The following is a 23,227-nucleotide window of genomic DNA, read 5'->3' on the forward strand; positions in this document are numbered from 1 at the left end:
GTTAGTGATACGCTGGTGGGTAGGGGTGGTGATGCTGGCAATACATTAGCCTAGATAGGGTGCCCAAAGGCATGTGAAATGATATAACTAGCTGCTGATGTGAAGATTGGCACAAGATTTAAGAAGTATTTAACAAGAAATAAAATTGACAATTGTTAGAAACAACAGAGTCTAATAATTTTTTTTTTAATGCCTTGGGCTTCATTCTGCGATTGAATCACTAAGACTTATGTGTTTTATTTATTTGTAGCTGTAGACCCATATGCTTTCTTCCAGATTTCTCAATGCTAATCAGACTTGATTTTTAGAGTGTATGCATAACGCCCACCAGCATTTTACAGTTTTTATGGTCCTATTCAACTGTTGTGTGAATGAATTTAAATATAGCATTTATGAGTTAACTGCTAAGTTACCAAAGGTGGGAAACACTGTTCTCCTGGCCCCAAGTATGTGTGCTTGACTTAGTTGTTTTAATATTTTAATGTGAATATGTAGCCTTGGTGTATGACTAAATACTGTATCAATACCAAAATTGTGTGCTGTCTGAGATATATGTGAATAAATTAATGGGAATACGTGAATGATTTCAACGGGCTTCAAACCAACGGGCTCAGTGGACTGAATGGTCTCCTCTTGTTTGTCAATTTTGGCTGTGGATTATGGCCAATATTGTTAAACAATATTTTTTTTAATAAAGCATACTTTTCAAAAGGAACTATTCAAGATAGAGTAAAAACATTTTAATCTGTATTTTCTAGTGCCACAACTCCCACTTTTTATACCTTGCATCTGCATAATAAAGTAATGTACTCATATTGCTGTTTGAAATATCAGAACATAATCATTAGTACTGAAATCCTTTTCCTGAGTTTTTATACAGTTTTCTGTATCAATTCTAATAAGCAGACACTCATTTTTAGTTTTTTTTTAGAGTCACTGAGTTTGATTCTGACCTCCATTTGTGGTGATTCATCTTCACTTTGATGGCTAAATATTTTTGGACTGTTTGGTCTGCCATTTTGGTTTTCAAGCTCAGCGCCATTTTGGAGCTGCCGCCATTTTTATGGGTGTGTCTTCTGAGGTTGTGACATGACGTGACGAGTTAAAAAATATTCACTTTCCTCATCCCAGTTGTGTTTCAAACTCTTTTTGCTAAACAAAATTTTGGCTAATGACTTCTTTGCATTTGTTTTTTGATCATGAATGTTGTCTCTCATTTCGGCTTTGATGCTTGTGCTTTGTGATCTTCCAGCATTTTTTGGCCGCCTCCTCTCCTCACATGCATGCTTCGTCTCCCTCCACCTGACTCCGGTTCCCGGAATGAAGTGAGGTGGCCGCTTTCATAGCTCACCTGCAAGTACTCCAGGTGTTCCCCAATTAACTACCAGCTGTACTTCCGGGTGTGGTGGAAGTGCTGCATAGACCTCAAGCTGCTCTTCTTGCAGCACCTCCGGTTGTGGTGGAAGAGCTGCGGACCACAGTTCTGGAGCTGTCCGGGCGCCCCCTGGTGGTGGCCACATCCTCCTATAAGGTTGAGCTTTCATGCTCTGTGGCCCCCATACAATCCAGGGAGGTCGCCCCCTTGTGTTCCGGGGAAGATATAGTCCCTCTCCCGGTCCTTCCCATCTCCAGTCATCCCGGTGGGGCAAGGCCCCCGGACATCTATGACACTAGATATTAGGGGATCATGAGATGTTAAAAGAATGTAATTTGTATTCTCGTTTAATGCTTGAAATAGAAAAAGTACTTCTGGAGAATGTATCATATTCTATGTTGCTCTCCATATACAGCAAAGAAGCTCAATGTGTTAATAAGATGAGATTTATACAAGAAACATGTTAACAGATTTGAGACTCTTTCTTTTTCTTAGCCATCTGTCTATAACCTGGGGAATGGAAAGATGACTCTTGGGTTAGATTATAATGCCAGCTAGAGGCTAATTTAAAGTAATTGTGTAAAACTTTGGGTTGATCATTGTTTAATTGTATGAATGCACGGGTTAATTATACACATATGTTTTTCTTTTAAATCATTGAATTGCTTCATGTATTGTTTCCCTTATTCATGGAATGCAGTGTTGTCTGGTATTCTTGTTAATTCAATTTCATTTATGAGTGACCTTAGGATAAGAAGATAGTAAGCACAATATCCTGGGTGATTATTCTAAGCGGAAAAGAGAGGAGCTGTGTGCAGGCAGAATAGATAAAAGTCTAATCCTATTAAAGGACAAGAAAGATGCCATCGAAAAAACTGAGATTAGACGCTTGGCATAGTGAAAACGAATACTGTCAACAATAGCTGAATTTTTAAAAATTAAGTTATAATGAAGTTTGGATTTAATCTTAAACTTATAAATAGTAACTTAACATTTTAAAAATCGCAGAACATTATCATTTTTGATAATTATATTCTAAGAATTGTAAAGGTTTCAGAGAATATATCAGTATCTTGTTCTGGATTTCCTACAGTTAATGAAGCAAAGTATTTATTAAGAATGGCCTAATTTTAGGCCAACAATAAAAGAACAAACGTAAATTGTAACAATGATGGAAAAGACATCTTAATCTTGGAAAATATTTTGAACTTCTACGGCCTCCATAAGATGTACACTGTTCTTAGGTAGTTTTTATGCTTGTGCCACTGAAGTCCTGCCAGCACAATTGTCAGAAAGTGATAAATGGGGACATTGGTTGTATAACCTTAATTCCAGTCCCCTGAGAGATGTTTTTTTTTCTACCTATGCCACATAAGTTTTCACAGGTTTTTATTCAAAAAATCTTCACAATGTGGAGTAATTTTGACTTTGAAAATTTCTAATAATTTCTTAAAAAACGGCTTAGGCTTTAATGTTAAATTCTTTAAGTTAAAGAAAAAGCTGGGACAATTTATCATCAAGTCAACGGATTTAAATAGCTTAGAATTCAAATCATTTCTAAAACGATTCAGTATAATGTACTGTATAAAGAAAAGCCTCACAATAAAGGTTCAGCAAAAAATATATATAATTATAGCAATTTCCAGTTGTGGTCACAAGGCTGTACAGAAGCAATTGAAAATAATGGGAAAATTGCAGAAAGGAAAGTAGTGAGAAATGTCTTGCAAAACTGAAACCTTGTTACAATACCTGTTCCGATAAGAAATGATTCTTTTATACACTAGAATATTCTTACTGGATAAGGACTTAAATTTTTAATGGTTTCCGTATGTATATTTTATTTATTTTATACATCATGTGCCTATCAGTTAAATTCAGTGTTTTCTGATGGCAGTTTGAGTAGGGAATAACTAACCTTTTGAAACTGATTAGAACTGATCCGCCTTCATACTGCCATCCAGGGGAGGTTTTGGCTCAATATATAATCCTCGGGTCATCCCATGAGTTTACATGCTGGAAGGCTGGGACTGATCTATTGTTGGTTGGTTTATAAATATGTTGTCAGTGTTCCAAGGTCTGAAGGATTAATAAAGATGCACCAAACCAGAGGACAAAAGCATATGCAAATAGTGGTAAACGAAGATTAATTTTTTATTCATTTTCCTTACCTTATTTGTTGATATTTTATTATCTCAGTGGTGATGGTGTGAAGTGGATTACAAGAGTGTGAATTCAAGGGTTGTTGGGTTAAATATTTGGAGGCCTAGGTGTTTGTTCCATTCATTTTATTTTGTATAGTGGTCTTTAGAATATGTTAGCTCCAACAATGCTAAGTTTGTGCAAAGCAATGTAATACCTATTTATTCTTTTCCAAATGCAGGGTAGCTGGGAGCTGAAAACCAGACAGTTTTGGGCATAAGGCCCATGTGGGCACAGAAACTCATTTATAATAAGCATACACAGTCTTTGGTTAACTAAATATACACACCTTTGGATTGTGGAAACAAACTTTGGTGCTCCTGAAGAAATATACATGAACACTCACCAGACTAGAAGTCAAATCCAGGTCATAGCAGTATTTTGGCAGCACTCCTAACACTGTCCACTGTGCTACTTTTATTACTTAATTTCCAATTTTCACTTTACTTGCAGTTGGAGAATTCGTTGTGTACTAACAGCAAATGACAATCCTTTTTTCAAGAAAAATCTTCCACAATCAATAGGATTCTCATTCAAAAATGTAATCCATCTTGGAAATATGTACAATGATACAGGCGGCATAGGTTCAGAAAAGGGTGGTTATGTTTTACCAACATGCTGGGAAGCAACAAAAGGATATAATCAAAGTGGAGCATATGATATTATTTATCTGTACTTTCACAAAGCATTTGATAAGGTGCCAGAAGATAGGTTTGGCCTCAGACTAAAAGGTGTTGTATGTGGATTGTGCAGTATTGGCTCAGACACAGGAAGCAGAAGGTGATGAACCTCATCAGAACTGGATGACGTTAAGAGTGGTGATGCACAAGGGTCAGTGGTGGGCTGCTGCTATTTTTAATATATGAAAAAGTGATTTGGATAGGAATATAAGTAACAAGCTGGTTAAATTTGCAGATGATACCAAGCTAGTTGAATTGGGAAATAATCTAGAATCCGTTTAATTTAATTTAATTTAATTACATGTAGGAAGTAACAATCTTAAGTTTGAATACACCTTGGGAGGTTTGATAATCAAAAGCACACTTTATGAGAAGAATTTAGGATTTGTAGTGGACTTGACACTATCAACTGCTAGACAGTGTTCAGAAGCCATTAAGAAGTTTAACAGAATGTTAGGTTATATAGCACGATGTGTGGAGTACAAGTCCAAGGAGGTTATCCTCAAGGTTATCCTTGATCTGCAACGCTAGTTTTTTCATAACTTTCTAATTTTGTACAATGTATAATAAATAACTTTTCTTTTTGTGTTTAATTAAAGTATTGATCAGGTTTAGTAATGCTGGTAAGAGACTCAATCATAACAATGAGCACTTTGGGTTTATCTGGCACTATAGATAGATGTAACTGTTTGCCATCTACATAGCTGTGATAATTAACTTTATGTTAAAAGATTATCTTATCTATAGGGAGCATGTAATATGAAAACAATAAAGGGCCCAGAATTGATTCCTGAGGTATATCATTTTTAATGCCATGTACAGACACTGAGACTTGTCTACCTGTCAAGGACTGAAGCCAGGTAAGCTGTAGCAGAAAGTGACCAGAAATGACCAACAAACTCTCTAGGATGGTAATTAGAAAGCTGTGATCCATATATAATGCATTACAAATAAGCTGTAAGATATTTATTTTTTATCAAGGACATTTGAAATGTTTAGATTTAAAACCTGACTGATACTTTTCAGGAGTTGTTTGTTTGCATAATTTTGCTTTATACATCAAGGTAAGAATAAGGTCTTAAATTGTCTACAAGAGAACAGTCAAGGTTACTTTTCTTCAGCAGAGATTGGACTACTTAGTGTAGCTATCCAAGACTGCACAGGAGTGGGAGGCTGGGAGAGAGACTCAGCCACCCAAAAAACTTTAGGGTCACATTGATTATCAACATGAAAGCTGAAATCACTTTCCATTAAGAACTTATCATAGCTAGTTATTAAGATGGATAATATGTCTGAGAATTGACAGATAAATGAGATTTAATATATGAATGGATTTTACTCTTAATAATGACCAAAAGACTGGTAGTGTATCTTTAGAGTTAAGGCAGCTGGGGGAAAATTCTTTTGTTTACTGAAGGTAGAAGGAGAAAAATTAAAACTAAGAAGTGTGCTGCACAGCCATTCCATCATTGCCAAGCCTTGTTTCAGCTCAAATTTAAAAATGTATTTCTTTAGATAGTATTATCATTAGGACAACACAAGAGCAAATAAGAATGACTAGAAGAAAAGATGTAGAGAAAAAAATAAAGTGAGGATCTGAACCATGAGAAGAAAAATCTACCGATTACCAAAGCCAAAAACCACAAGACACAAGCAAAGTTCAGAATCATTAAAATATCAAATATGAATTGATGAAATAAAAGCTCAATGATGAATTTGGAATTTCAGTAGTTGGATAAGGAAGTGAACCTCAAATGACCCTTAATCCTGCTAAGATATGAATGACAGGTGTCAAAAACCTCAATAATGAAATGCAGTTCAATACTAGAGCCAGAAAATAACCTGTAAAAATTTACAAAAGTAAAGCCTTACTAGGCATAGTGTAAACATTGTTTGATTCTGGAATTTTGGAAAATCATCACGCTACTGAAATGACACACAAAGACATATTTCTTAAGTTTTTTAGGTAGTTGTGTTTTGAAATGATTTTTTTGTTTATAATGTATATATATATATGTATATATGTTATAATATTTGCTATTATATGTTATATAGTTGCTATTATGACACTATTTCTTCTGATTTTTAATCAGTCCAGTTCTTAATCATAACCATTTTATACTTGTCATTATAGTAAAGGGAAAGTTGATATTTATTCCATCATTTTCATGTAACAGGATTTCATCCTGGATGAAACCTCCATCAGAATTGTGCAGTTTTACTAAATGCACCAAATGATAAGTTATAGCAGACAAACATTCTAATAAAATCATCTAGATCAATATATATTTTGCATCAAAAGTTTTGGTAATTTTTATATCACTGATTTTGTGTTGTAGTGTGCTGCACAGATTATGAATTATGAAGCTCTCTCTTTCTACACTCCTCTTATATAGTAATATTCCAACTAGACATTATGTGTTGGGTTTCCATTTTCTGTGGCAATAGTGCTACTGTGGAAAATGGTGTTGATGAAAGTATCACTATTCCAGTGTATTGAACTATAAATCACATTGTAAACTAGTTACCGAAACACTTTTGGTTCATGTGTAGAACAGTAGTTTGAACTTCTGCCTTTAACCTCTAGGTCCCATACCAGTGTATAAAGTATAGCAGGTTTCTGTATGTGTGTACAATTTACACAACAACAACATTTATTTATATAGAACAGGATGGATTTTCATACAAGCAATGTAGCTCAAAGTGCATATTAAGACGACAAAAAGATAGTTACTGTATATGATATGAAAAATAAAAAAGATTATGCAATACTATTAAAAAATAAGTAACACAAGAAAAAGGTTAGGTCAGATAGCTGAGAGGCCAGCTAAAACAAAAACAAGAAAACTATAGTTAGGCTGGAGAAAAAATAAAATCTGCAGGGGTTCCAAGGCCAAAAACACTACATAGTCCCTACTGGGCATTGTGACTAACATAAATCGGTCCTCTTTGTTTTCAGACTTCACATGATAGTATTTCAGATAAATAATTGTTTCATTATACCATGTCGTTATTTGAAAACTAACAGTGTCAGATCGGGGGGAGCGTGATCGTGACTGAGAGATTATTTTTCTTGAGTAGGGGTTTAGCAACTGCAGTCTTAAGACAGTCAGGGAGACCCCCATAGCTAATGATGATTTCACTATGTCAAGTACACCATCAATTAGCATATTGAAGATTTCTTTGAAAAAACCTGATGGTATTGGGTAAGGGTGCGGGTGGAGGGTTTCAGTATTGAAACTATTTTACAGACTTCAAGTAGATCTATCCTAGTAAAAAAAAATAAGTCATTTAAAAGGGAATGCTGGGATTCAATTGGATTAACAATGGGGATGTTGATAAATAGTTGCTGAATATGACTGCCATGGGCCCAGAGTTCTTTGACAACCGGCTGCATCTTACAGTCACCCATCTTCCCCTTCTGCGTCTATTGGTTTTCTTTGCATGTTCCATTTTTCAGTCATATCATATAATCATGCATGTTAGGTTGATTGATAGCTCTAAACTGACCCAGTATGTCTGAGTTGTTTTAATAGACAGCAGACACACGGTGCCTAAACTATTTACAACATTTTATGATTCTGTACTTAAATTCTAAAAAAAATAGTATAAAAATTTGCGTTGTATTCTGTTCTTATAAGCTGCAGTGGATGAAGCATTGGCCAAGTAGCCTAACATTATTAAACCCTTTAATCATATCCTGGGCTGCTTGGGACAAACAGAATGTGACTCTGTAAAGTCCATCACAGGTACTCACACTCACACAAATGCAATTAGGAAATATAAATAGAAATAATACACACTTCTTTGGGCAATGTGGGAGGAAAAAAAAACTGAGTACCGAGAGGAAACCACCGCACAGACATATGAAGAATATGCAAACTGGACCAAAACATTCAATTAATGTCCCATTATTGGCCAATGATAAAATTTAAAAGATTATTATAGAAATAACAGATTAACAGATTGAAAAAATCCAGAATTTTAACACTCTAATGTACACTAGTACATTAGATTTGACAGTATATTACATTGAGTGAATTAATTTACTTTTTACAGTTTTTTTTTTTTCATTTTACTATTTGACTCTAGTTTCTTTACAGTGGATGTGGCTTTCTGCAAAACACATCCCTAAATAATTAAGTGGTTTACCACCAAGATCCTTTTCAGCTTTTTTTACAATTCTTTTTTTAATTATGATTTTACTGTTGTCCTTTAACAAGCCATGATTACTTGAGTTTAACTAGTCAGTCATGCTTACTGTTCTGTAAATTATACAATTCAATTATGAAAACTTGAACTTCGCTCTACTTGACAATTATAGTAGTTTTTGAAATATTCTGTCTGCTGCATTTCTATTTTTATCTTTAATATTTTATTATGGACAGTCTTTAATTTTTGGTCATGTTTTATTATGTGATATTAAAAGGCATAAACAAATTCATTGATCAAATCAAACATGATGATGGCAGGATCATCAATGTGAAATTAGGTGAAACAGGTTACTAGTTTTGCTCGCAGGTATCTTTTATTTCTGTTATATAGATTCTTCTCTTCTATTCCTGAGCTTTAACATAAAGCAGAATCTAGAAACTTTCAAGGAGACACATGCCCAGTGATCTTCAGTAGCATACTGGATGGCTTTGCAGAGTCTTTAATTAGCTTTTCCTTGTTCTTCTATTAGATGGAGACAAAAGCAATCTAGAAGCAATTGTTTAATGGGCATTCCCTATTAGTGCCATCTAAAAAGTCTTTCACACTGCATTTCCTATAGCTAAATTCTGACTTTTGTCTTAGTTTTTAAAAGAGGCATCTGTGTCATCGGTATCAATCCAGGCCAACCTAAATAATTAATTTTATTAATTATAAACAATGGTAGCTTTTTGCAAAGTGATGCATATACACTGTGTTTTCCACTGAGCGATCTAAACAGTGAGTACTTCCTGCATGCCTCTGTCCATGAATTACCTTCATTCCTTCCATTCACATCTAGACAAAAAACTGAAATTTTCTTGAAAAACAATACCACCAAATTCTCTTTGTCTATTTTGGTTTTCATTTTTTCTATACCCATACTGTAGCTGTCTACTTTTTTAAGTAAATTAGAAAATGAATTATTTGCACAATATCCTTTTTTAATCTGTTAATAATAACCTCATGCATTCCCTAATTTTTGTATTTCTTCACTTTTAAATAGTACAGCATTTAGCATTCAAGACTTCTGTATTGAGATTCCAGAGAGCTTCATCCCAGACTCTGCATACTTATATTAGGTTCATGGGATTCCTCTGAAATCCTGCAGATGTGCTAGTGATGGTTGGTGATTGATGATGATTCATGATCAGATCAAGAGTAACCCCAGCTCTTTATGACACTGTTTTTACATGGGCAGAATCATAAAATAAATGTAGGAATTATGATTTATTTTGTGATAACTAGTGCTTTCATGCAAATGTTACATGAAGTACAAATAAATGAAAGTTTGTTATGTGGTGCTTGCAGATTGTTGATGTGCTGGGTGTCTCTCTGACAGTCCGGCTTAGGTAATTGAATTCTGCGTGCCCATGAAGTGTTTGGTCTCAAATATGCTGCTACAGATTTCAAATGGTTTGCCACCGTGCAGGTGCTGGGCTATAGTTTGACAATCTGTGCTTTAAAGGACAGCAAGCTCTTTTGTGATCGATTAATGTAGTTCATGATTTTTATAAGTCACCATGAGCCAGAGACTGCTGAGAAGCACTGGTACTTAAATTGGAAGAACTCAGACAGCACTTCTTCACACAAAAGAGCATTTTGGAGCAAACTACCAGGTCATACAATTCAAGCAGAAACTCTGACATTTGACAATTGTAGCACAACTTGACTATTATATAGACAAACAAAACAGATGGAGTGAATGGTCTTTTCTCCTTTGTCATACATCTTTATAAAAAGAAAGTTTCTTTAGTACCTTATTTAATATTTAAAGAGAGGAATAGGGTTCAGATTTCATCAGTTTAGTACAGTCAGTGTTGTTTCAGCCTAAAAATATTTGTTCTCCCATAATATTACTAGCTGGACAAATTGTGGCATCTAAAAAAATATTATTATTCACATACAGAGATGTATAAATAACTTTAATGAGTTATCAAGATGGATATTTATAAGCATCACCTTCAGTAAATCGGGGAGAGCATGCAAGCTCCACGCAGGGAGGACCCGGGAAGCAAACCCGGGTCTCCTAACTGCGAGGCAGCAGCACTACCACCCCTTCAGTAAATCTTGATGGGAAAATATTTTATAAGCTTGCAGTAAATAGTAAAAGATGAGGTAAGTTTTTCATCAAATTATTTTTAGTTTAGAATGAGAATTAATTAAATTAGCACGCACACACAGAAATGCTGAAAAAGATACTATACAAAAACTTCAGCATATCATACAAAATTAATGCAATTCTTCTTTTTAATACAATACATAACTTTAACATATATTATTTTGCAGAACTTGAATGCTGAGGCAGTGATGTACATGATTGTTGTACAACAACAACAACATTTATTTATATAGCACATTTTCATAGAAATAATGCATCTTAAAAGGCTTTACATGATGAAGACAGAGAAAAAAGACAAAATAAATAAGAATTAAAATAAGGGAACACTGATTAACACAGAATAAAAGTAAGGTCCGATGGCCAGGGAGGACAGAAAAAACAAAAAAACTCCAGACGGCTGGAAAAAATAATAAAATCTGCAGGGGTTCCAGGCCACGAGAGCTCCCAGCCTCTTCTAGGCATTCTACTTAACTTAAATGATCAGTCATCATTGTATTCAGGGTTCTCATGGAAGAACTTGATGATGACGGTCATGTGGACTTCTGGCCTTTAATCCATCAATATAGGAACAGCACGGTTCTCTGATCAAGTGGTGGTGGCGCAGGTCACCACCCCAGAAAACCAAAAAAAAACAACAGAAGAGAAAGTAGGGGTTAGTATGGATTTTGAATATGAATACAATGAATAATAATGATAATTAATTGAATATACAGAGCATCAGGATTAAACTAAGATGAAGCTATGAGAAAGCCATGTTAAAGTAATGTGTTTTCAGCAGTTTTTTAAAGTGCTCCATTGTATTACCCTGGCAAATTCCTATTGGCAGGCTATTCCAGATTTTAGGTGCATAACAGCAGAAAGCCGCCTCACCACTTCTTTTAAGTTTAGCTCCTGGAATTCTAAGCAGACACTCATTTGAAAGTTGTGATTTGGAGTGTAAGGTGTAAGACATTCCAAAATATAAGATGAGGCAAGATTAAAGTAAATTCTAAATGACACAGGTAACCAATGTAGTGACATCAAAACTGGAGAGATGTGCTCGGATTTTCTTTTCCTAGTTAAGATTTCAGCAGCTGCATTCTGCAGTAGTTGCAATAGATTGATGTCTTTTTTGGGTAGTCCTGAGAGGAGTGCATTACAGTAATCTACTTGACTAAAAACAAAAGTGTGGATTAATTTTTCAGCATCTTTCAATGATACAAGAGGTCTAACTTTTGCTATATTTCTTAAGTGGAAAAATGCTGTCCTAGTAATCTGATTAATATGTGATTTAATATTCAGGTCAGAGTCAATAGTTACCCCTAAATTCTTTACCTACGTCTTGACTTTTAATCCTAATGCATGTAGTTTATCCATAGTCTAATAACCTCATTATATCCATTGATGCCAATAACTAAAAGTTCTGTTTTCTCTTTATTTAGTTTGAGAAGATTTATACTCATCCATTCAGAAACACAAGTCATACACAGTGAATCAAGAGAGTTGGGGTCATCAGGCGCTATTGATAAGTACAGTTGTGTGTCATCTGCATAGCTATGGTAGCTCACATTATGCCCTCGACATAATCTGACCTAATGGAAGCATGTAAATCGAAAAGAGCAGCAAACCCAGGATTGAGCCTTGTTGATCACCATATTGAATATCATGGGTCTTTGAAGTATAATTACCACAACTTACAAAGAATTTTCTAACTGCCAGGTAGGATTTATACCAATTTAAGACACTGCCAGAGAGGCCCACCCATTGACTAAGGCAATCTCTAAGAATATTGTGATCAATGGTATTGAATGTGGCACTCAGATCTAAGAGGATGAGAGCAGATAAACGGCCTCTGTCTGCATTTACCCACAAGTCATTTACTTCTTTAACGAGTGCAGTTTCGGTACTGTGATTTGTTCTGAAACCCGACTGAAACTTATCAAGAATAGCATGTTTATTGAGGTGGTCATTAAGCTGCATAATGACTGCCTTCTCTAGAATTTTACTTAAGAACGGCAGGTTAGAAATAGGTCTAAAATTTTCAAAAGCAGAAGAGTCAAGATTATTTTTCTTGAGCAGGGGTTTAACTACAGCATTCTTAAGACAGTCTGGGAAGACCCTCGTTTCTAATGACGAGTTTACTACGTCAAGAATACTATCAATTAGTACACCTGATACTTCTTTGAAAAAACTTGTTGGTATTGGGTTGAGGACGCAGGTGAAGGGTCTCAGTTGAGAAATAATTTTATATAAATCAGGTAAATCTAACCAGGTGAAAGAATTTAATTTGTTTAAAATGAAGTACAGGGTTTAAGTGGTTCAGTATTGGAGAGATGTACTATATTATTTCTAATATCATTCATTTTTTAATTAAAAAATACAGCAAAAGCCTCACAAGTTTCACTTAAAGTTTTTTGGGGGCATTCCATTGAGTGACCTGGATTTAGCAGATGATCACTCGTAGAGAATAAGACTCTGGGAATAACAGTGCCTCTCAAGATGGACTATGTTGTATTCTTTTATTTTAACCATCAATATTTCATAATGGACAGTAAGTTTAGTTTTTCTCCATTTATGCTTAGCTCCCTGGCATGTTCTCTTAAGATCAGACACTCTTTGGGTCTTCCATGGTATAACAGTAGTAGAAGATTTTTTAACTATCTTTTCAGGTGCAACTATGTCAGCAGCAGCTCTCAACTTAATATTAAAATTTTCCACCTTACTATTGACATTATTCTCACTATTGTAGTAAGCACTACAAAGGGACTGGTTTCTTAGCAGTAGCAGTCTTTCTGTAGCTGTAGTAGTTTAACACTGTGCAATGGTCTGAACTGGTCATTATATTAGGTCAGGTCAGATTGGGGAGCATGTACTGGTACACTACATTGCCGCACCCACCACACAGTGAAACAACTCAGAATCCTGATTGGCAATCCCCCTGGCAGACATGAGGTCCAGTCCCACCCTCCAGAAATGACCCTCTATTACCACAGCCAGGTGTTATGTGGAAATCCCCTTGGTCTGGTCCAGCCACTTGAGTCCAGTTTTCATCTTAAGTCACTAAATAGTGTCCATGTCTCGCATCCATAAAGCAAAACAGGAAGCACCAGGACTCTTTAAAGACTTGGACCTTTGTCCTTTTGCACAGATATTGGGAGCGCCACACACCCCTTTTCAGCAACCTCATGACTCCCAATATTCTCCCAATCCATCTACTGACTTCATAGGAAGAGTCACCAGAGACATGAATGTCGCTGGCGAGGTAAGTACTGTAAACCTCTCAACAAGTTCACACTCTTTCCGCAGATAGACATACTTCGTATGGCTGTGCCTGAGAGGTTATTAAAGGCCTGGATCTTGGTTTTTGTCCAGGTCCCTCAGATTCCTGGCTCAGTCTCTTGGGAGCCCCAATCAGAGCCTCCATTGACTCAACGAAGATCACAGCATCATCAGCAAAGTCAAGATCAGTGAATCTTTCTTTGCCAACAGATGCCCCACAGCCGGGACAAAATTAATTTAAATTCAATATTAAATAAAGAAAAATGTAAAAGTTAAAACACAGGCATGTTTAATTATTTGGAAAGCACAGTGGTCAATATTGATGTCCTTGCACCTACAGAAACCTGGATTTGATTTCTGGCCAAGTCTTTGTCTTTGAGAGTTTTTCAGGTTCTTCCTGTGTCTAGGAATTTACTAAGAATTTTCCAGTACCCTGCCAGATTACAAAGTTGTGTATGCGTTTATAAACTATTGTGAGCGCAGTAATGTGCTTAAGGTGCCATGCAAGAAGAATCATCCCAGAAGGAAATGCTTGGCTGTTGTGCCCCAGTGCAACTCCAGCTATTCCATCCAAGAAGCAGATTCAGAGGTATTATCACTAAAAATATTAGTTATAAAGTTTGCAAATAATGCCTTGGACACTTATATGTAAGGGGCTTCATTTTGTTAAGAATGTTGTTTTTCACTTTAAATGCTATTCATAAGTGATCTGCACAGGGATTTAAATCATAGTTCAATGAGTCTGCAGTGTTCATATCACAACTGGTTATTTTCCCCTGGCTGGTTTTGATTGAAGAGATTTGAAACTTTAGAGTGTGCCATGATTAATAGTTCCATATGTGCTTGACAGGTCTATACAATTGATCTGGGGTTTCTGACTGAGATATGTGGTAATTATGTAGCATCAGTGTTCAAATTTCACTTGCCTTTTGGGGTAGAGGCAGCTGCAAATAGGTCAGCCTTCTTCTATATTGTGTTTATTAACTTGCATTCACTTTTAATAACTTGTAGACATTTTTCACAAAATATTAGAATTCCCTACGTGATCACACAGGTTGAAAATATTTTGTTTGTTTCAATATTTTTAAAACTAAAGTTTGAACTGTTTGATTGCTGCAGTCACAAACACAAAATCATTCATTAATTCTTAAACCTGCGTATGCCAACACAGAGCCTTGATGGGCCCCAGTTTATCCCAAAAGTATAATTGGCAAGGCAGGAAGCAACTCTAGAATGGTGTGCCAATTGATTAAATTCTATTCTGGTACACATCCTAACTCGCTCATTCTGGGCCAGTTTAGAGATGATCAGTCTTTGTATTTTTAGCGTGTGAATTGAAATCTGGAGGTCTCAGAGACACATCTATAAACCCCACTTTGACATTAGCTGGGTCATAATTCAACCATCATTTCTAGCAACTATCAGAAAGCAGTGCTTATAACCGCATCCCTAAGACAGAATAATTACTGCACATTTTTATTTTGTAAATTTAGCATCTGTCATAAGGTACTAATCTAAAGCAGTAAATGGGCTATCAGCAGATTTGGCAGTGAAAACCTGACATTACAATATTTAACAAATGAACAGTTTGCAAATGGATTCTGTTTCCATATACTGTAACCTGGATAAATGTAAAAGATATGAAAAGTGTATGATTACAATTTAATGGACCTTGATTCTACACTAAATGCGTGCAGAGATAGGATCCTGAATGCGGTATATGGACTACTGCCAAACTTCTCAAAATGAAACCAAAGGAAAAATTATTGACTTTCTTTACTTTTTTGTGTAAAGTGTATTGTCTCATTCTGTTTTAGTATTCCTTAGTAATAGTCAATCACTTTCATTGCCACAATAACAAGTGTCAATCAGTAATTACTACAGAATTTATTCATTTAAAATAATATATATAGTATGTACAATATACAGTACACATTGGTGGATTAAGTAGCTTCAGTAACAGATGGAAATATATAATATAATATTATATAATACAGTGTAAACATCTAGGCACCCTAGACGTTTTTATAAATTGTGTCTTAGATGTTTATTTTTTGTCTTCTGCAATAGTCTGCCAGCAAAAGAGAGCAGATTTTAGATTTACAAACATTATTTGGCATTATTAATGCAGATACACTCTGTAGAATTTCGGCAGCCCCAGCCCTTCAGGAGATGTTGTAAGCATTCAGCTTTCATTTTTTTTACTGGATATAGAGTTTCTGGGTCATTTGGAGAACCTAATCAGTGCAGCAAATTGTAAGTGTATATTTACAAATTTACACACATACACACACTCATACACATATATGCTGTATATGCCATATACATATACATACTGTGTGTATATACAGTACAGAATACTATATATATATTGTAGACACAAGACAACAAGGGGTACTCCAGCTTCCCAAGCACCCAACACAAATGCTGTGACACAAGTATAAAAGCACAAGAGAGATTTATTTCACACACAGTCTTCAGGAAAGTGTTTCCCACACACAGTAACACAGTTCCAAAGCACAGATAAAGTCCACAACACTTTGGCTTCTCTCTCGATCACTGCCTCCTCTGCTTCTCCCAGCAAGATTTGTTCTCTGTCCTCCCGACTCCGGCTCCTTGATGTGAGGCACTCTTTTTATTTTAGCCGTCCTTGTGCTTCAGCAAATGTGATCTGTAAGCACTTCGGGGTGAGGTGGAAATCCCACGATGTAGAGTCTCCTAAATCCTGCAGCTCCCCCTGGTGGCCCCAACGGGATTCAACTGGGCTGACCCTCAGGGCACCCACGTGGTTGATGTGCGCCTGAGCTTGCTGCTATCTAGAATCCTGGGGGAGACAAAGCCCTGTATACAGTATCTTCCCCTGTTCTTCCACCCTCATGCATCTTGGCCGGGTAAGTATGCCAGCCATCCCTCAAAATATTTATTGCGTTTGTCTGTGGTAATGTCATGTTGAATACTACAATAAATATTCGGGTGCCAAACTGGATTTTCTTGTTTAGTTATAATCGTCAAGTGAAATAATGCTCAATGGCACAAATACAAAAGAAAATATCTCCCTCTGGTGTTCTAACAAATAAACACCTGCCTATCAAGGCTTCTTTATAAAGAGGTGTTTTTGGCTTGAAAGAACACCAGATGGACCAGAGTCAATTGTACTCACTGGTTGGTTTCTCTGCACTATTGGGGCAGAGAAAGATGATAGGGTTAGCAGTAGTACCCCCTCTTGGCCCAAAGTGATATTGAATACCTGGAAAGAACCCGGTTGGTGACCCTCTGATGCGCATGCATGAAATTATATATAAATATATATATATATATATATATATATATATATATATATATATATATATATATATATATATATATATATATATATATATATATATATATATATATATATATAGTGCATGAGATATCCATTATCTGGACTCTTAGTGGAACTGGTAATGGAGCGATTTCAAAGCATGATTCTAACTCAGTAAGCACCAAAACTTTGGATATGGTACATTGACAACATATTTGTCATATTTAAAAGGGACCAGCTGAATGATTTCCATAACCACTTCAACCCAATACTCCCAGAGATCCAGTTCACTATGGACATAGAAATAAACTGACACACCAATTTCCATGACATATCCATTAAAAGAGCTAACAACACCACCCTGATTACAGGTGTTTATTGTGAGGAATGTTATGCAAACAAAATATTACACTTGGCTAGCAATCTCCCGTCATTGCACCTACTGAGGTGTGTTAAATGCTTTATTTAGAAAAGTTCACACCCACTGTAATACCAAGGAGAGTAATAAGATTGAAAGACGCTATCTTTTCCAACTGTTCACATCAAATTGCTACCCAAAGACATTCATCAGGCAATGCTTACATAGGAAACACCAGAGACCCAAGCAAACAACCTCAAACCTAATCCCCCATCCCACCTGGCACCCACTTCCTATCATAACAGGGTATCAGATATCCTGTCCAGATCAGACATCAAAATATTGCACAAGACAACAAAAACTTTTCACAAAGACCTTTAAAATGCTAAATAATTTTCCTCTAATTCTAATACTATTCATTTTCCTCTGCAATGACTCCTTGTAGGAGTTCAAAGGTTAAGAATAAAAAACTATTTTAAGATACATGATTCATTGTCTCCCTTTGTGGATTTCCATCCATCCATTTTCTAACCCGCTGAATCCGAATACAGGGTCACGGGGGTCTGCTGGAGCCAATCCCAGCCAACACAGGGCACAAGGCAGGAACCAATCCTGGGCAGGGTGCCAACCCACCGCTGGACACACACAAACACACCCGGGCCAATTTAGAATCGCCAAACCACCTAACCTGCATGTCTTTGAATTGTGGGAGGAAACCGGAGCGCCCAGAGGAAACCCACGCAGACACGGGGAGAACATGCAAACTCCACGCAGGGAGGACCCGGGAAGCGAACCCGGGTCTCCTAACTGCGAGGCAGCAGCGCTACCACTGCGCCACCGTGCCGCCCTCAAAACGGAGGGATGCAGGATCGAACACGTGACCTCTTGATTCCCAAGCGGGGGCTGAGTCCATTGAACCACGGAGGCAGTTACTGTGGATTTCCAGTTACATATATATTGTGTATATAGTACATGCATAATATTTTTATTTTGACTAAAGCTGCATGTTTTTTGGCATCTTATTTATTCTCATTTGCTTTAATTAGTTTGTTTCTAAATGTAGTTATTGTTATGTTATTACTATTCCCAATACAGCTTTTGAAATTTCAAGTATGTTTTTAATATGCCTCAGATCATTTGAAATGTCAAACCATGAAATGTTTGAATTTGCCAGTTATTTAAAAAAATGTGTCTTCTTTGGCTGTTGCAATGTTATTTTTTCCGCATGATTCAAATTGAAGGACATTTCCCGTTCCCAAGTTTCTGTTATAAGCTATCATGTGAACAATATATAGAATAGAATAGGATAGAAGTATATTATTACAGCTTTTAAAAAATATCCATATTTTAAAGCTTCATGATCTAGTCTGGAAAAAATACACATTCAGTTGATCAGGTAATTTCGATGTTACTGTATCCTCTTATATATAAATATCTACGCATGGAAGTCCTCCTAGGAGATTGATGCCCAGAGTAGTTCCTTTTTTTTTCTGGCAATTTTAATAGTTTCTAGGACCCCGGTCTTTTCACAGTACGGTTTTTTTTACAGCTATTGTTTATATAATCTTTTCAAAACTGTGCATTTTTTTTTACCTTTGTGGAGATTCATCTGCCTTCAAAATAAATGTAAACGATACAAAGAGCATTAATGAAATTTGTAATAATTTTATCATGGCATCAAAGTCTGATTGTATTTTACACTGCTCTGTTAAAACAATCTTCATAAGAGGCTGAAAAAATAGAAATACATTAATATTTTTATGATAAATAACACAAGTACCTGATATTTCCTATTATATTTGTTTATATTTATCCGTTAAGTAAAATTGTTCCTTCTCTTTTTATTGTGGTATAGATTATTTATATGTTTAGTGATCTTCAAAGTATGTACAGTATGCAAAAGGTAAGTGAGACTTACGTAGTCATTGAATGAAGTTTGTTTTTTTTTTGGTTACACAAGTAAAGATACAGCTGACATCCGTTCATCTTCCAAACCCAGCAAGTATCATGGCACAAAGCAGGAATAATCCCTAGACAGGGCACCAGCCTATCGAAGGATGAACACACAAACCCAACACACAAAGGCCAATTTAGCAATGCCATTCCACTTAAACTGCTTGACTTTGAATTAAGGGAGGGAACTGGAGTGAGCACCCAGAGGAACCCAACATGGACAAAGGGAGCACCTGTGAACTTGTTGTGAGGCAGCTGCACTATCACTGTGCCAGCCTGCAGGTAATATTTACATTCTTTCTTGCTCATTGGTTCTAAATGATCTCATTTGACTCCTAAAATCATTCTAACTTTAGCGTGCAATATGTTGACCATTGATTGATTTGATTTCATATTCCTTAGACTTCCACTACTAGGTTTTAGAATCACGGGTAATGCATCTTTACTTTTGTGTAGAATACACCATTTTAAGGGAAAACATAAATGTATCAGTGACACACTGGTTGAAACAAAGCTCAGACACAGTGGTGCAGTGGTGAAATGGTGAAAGAGCAGAGTTATGAGTAATACTGTCATAGGTCAAATCAAGTACATAACTTCTATTTTTAATCCACAGTAATTAAGTGTACTACTTAATAACAGAACATGCATTTCCACTGTTTTATAGACAACCAGTTTAGAAGCAATTAACATGTACGTCTCTATAATAAGGGAAGAACCAAATACCCCCAATACTACTGCTGCTGCTATTACTACTACTAGTAGTTACAGTGAAGTTATACTATTGTTATTATTACAAACACTAAATTGATCATCACCAGACCAAAACATTTTGAAAATATTTTAATGTTTTGCTAAATAGTCAAAGGAGTAACCTTTATTTTCAGAACTAAAGATCTTGCAATGCTGGGCCTAGAAATGTTCTCTTTCTACCAGACCGTGGTATAACTTGACGCTCATTGCTCTTGACACAGTTGTAATGCAGTACTAGTCTATTCACCAAACTTGTTGTGCACAGCTCTGACATTACAGCCAACCAGCTTTACAATGCCATGTGGCAAGCTTTTCATTGCATAGCCGTCTTGAACCTACATGCTTAATCTGGCCAGCACTGGATGATCTTCTCTTTCTTGAGCTATTCATTGATTTGGGTGTTTTAATGTGTCACAGGATGATGGCAACTGTCACATGGCAGCTGTTTATTCAAGATGAACATTTGCAAATAAACAGACAATCTTACCATATGAAGAATGATAGCTTAGCAATCAAAAACAAGATGTAGGGGTAAGTTGTAGGTAAAGCGAAACTGGCAGGGTAAAAAGTCTTAATAAAAGAATTGCAAAAACAAAGAAAGATGGGCCTAAGATGAAAAATCAAAAATTACAAGTAATACAAAAATCAAAATAAAGGAATCATGAAAGACGGATTACTAAATGCTGCTAATATGTTTAATTAACCAACCTTATAATCTCAAAGCTTCTGGTATAAAATCAGATGATATTCATTTACTTGCCATGGCCAGTAGGAAGGTAACCATCAGACAGGAGAATTGTGAAGTGAAATGGTTTGGCTTAAGAACATTTTAATTTTTTTGAATCTCTTGATTTTATAAAATTTACAAAGTCACTAAGCGGCTGTCTACATGCACACATATCACACTTTTTAGAAGTGTCAAGCCCAAAAGCAACCAAAGTATGCTTCTTGTTGCCCTGGCACCTTGTGACACCAGTGCCTGTCTGTGTGGTGCCCATTTTCAGTCACATGGCACTTGTTGTAAGCAGTGCTGGTGCAATATGGGGGCCAGGATCCCAACTTTAGTGGGAACTCTTTGTTCCAGCTCTGATGGAATTGAAACAGCACATTTTTTACTTTGTATGCTAGAAAGCTACAACTTATAGTATTATAGTCTGAGGCCAGTTGAGATGTTAAATAAATGAAAGCATCTAATATTATATACTTGGTTGTAAGTTTGCTGTATGTAACATACTGTATATAACAATATAACATGTTATTTTAGCAGTTGTGCAAAAAAGCAAAGGTAGCAGAAATTACTCATTAAGTACACTGAAATATTATTACACAGATGTTATCTTAATTTTAATCTTAGCTTCTAAAACCAAATGGCTACTTGTGCCATTAAAATACTAAATGTGAATTGTTAATGTAGAGACATTTTTGCTTTGTTAGCACCATGTTATGTGTTTTAATTACTATTTCTCAATTAAGTTAAGTTAAATTAAGTTAAATGCACTCTGAAAGGTTCCTACACATACTTAGTGATATTCACCTCACATTGAAAGAAGGGAGAAGGAGAAGATTCTTATAAAATAATAAAAAAAAAAAGTAAGATTCACATGGAAATCCTCTTTAGATGAGAAAATCTGTCTAAAACACTCATCTTCTTGATTATGATGAACTGTTCCAGCGGGCAAAACTTAATTTGCATGAACGCTTTTAGCATCTGCTGTGTAGTTGGCATCCCCCTACAGCTGTGTTATAAACTTTAACAGGACACAATGTCATTTTAAATAATTTGAATACTCAAACAGTTTAAACATTTAGATACACAGAAGTTAATTTGCAAAGTTCCACTAAAGCTTAATGAGAGGAGCATACCAATGAGAGAAACTCTGAAGGCTTGTCAGAGTAATGTCAAAAGGAAAGATGATGTGAATTTGATATGAGTTTCGGAAATTTCAAGCATAGCGATTAATATTCATCTCTTAGGGCTGTATGTATTAATCTGTAGAACTTTAATTAAAATAGTTCAGACAAGAAAAATCTAATTTGATAGGATGTCTACAAAAAATGTCAAAGGTAAAGTTAATGTAGAATGACAGACTAGAAGTCCACACAAACAAGTTATTAAATGGTCCTGAGGGATTTTTTTTGTGTGCCTTTATAATTTTTTGTCAAACAAATGCATTAGTCTTGGTAGAAGAAAAAGTTATTTTTTCTTCACCAGTAATGAAATTTAAGACTTCCAGTTCTCCTTATCTACAAATCAGCAAGCCTATAATAACATAAATAGTATCTTCTTTATTATCATATTTTAATGATATCCGTCACACCACTATTTGAAGTTAACTAGGCCTGTCTTCATGCAATAAATAGAATATGATGTATCAGTATTGTGCATCTGATGGAAATTAACTGCACTTAATGTATTTATCAGCTTTTAATAACCTTGTGTGTAAGTTTTGGGGTACTTTGTTTAGAAGTATAAACACTTTACAGTACGTTTAATAAAGAAAGAGGCACTTAATGTATTGCAGCTGTGACTGTAAAGTTAGACAAAATGAAGGTGGATTTGACTTCAAATGCAACTTCACAAACTTCAGTTGGAAAAACTTATCAGGTTTTAAACAAGCTCCAGATGATGGTTTCTTGTATAAATTGTAAAAACACAAAAGTCACAACCTAAAAGTGTTTTTGCAAATTACCGCAGCCTAATCAGTATGCCATAGCCTGGTAGTGTAATTATCAATGCCTGTGATCATTTTAAAATAAATGCCAATGAGATCATTGGTCATGGACTATTATCAAATACAGTTATACACAAATCACATAGGTTATATCCCTCCTGTTCACTATTTTAAAACAGTTAATATGTTTACTCTGGAGGAACATTGAGTTTCTTAAGGTGTGTCCCTCAATTCAAATCCAGGCAAATGTATCATTCCTTGAACTTGGGAGTATAAACCTATGACATCCCCTGGCAATTATTATGTGTACCGTGGAAAAGCCCTTCATAAGTTTAAACACAACTAAAGCTGTCAAGACAAGC

The 23,227-nt window shown here is 35.7% G+C and overlaps 1 protein-coding gene across 2 annotated transcripts in view; it reads left to right on the forward strand.

Annotated features, from left to right (window-relative positions):
• gpc6a (glypican 6a) overlaps positions 1-23,227 on the forward strand; it is a 1,322,758-nt gene that overhangs the window by 345,187 nt on the left and 954,344 nt on the right. The gene's annotated exons all lie outside the window — the stretch shown is intronic.

This window comes from Polypterus senegalus, chromosome 2 (genome assembly GCF_016835505.1).
Source record: "Polypterus senegalus isolate Bchr_013 chromosome 2, ASM1683550v1, whole genome shotgun sequence".
Classification (NCBI taxonomy): domain Eukaryota; kingdom Metazoa; phylum Chordata; class Cladistia; order Polypteriformes; family Polypteridae; genus Polypterus; species Polypterus senegalus.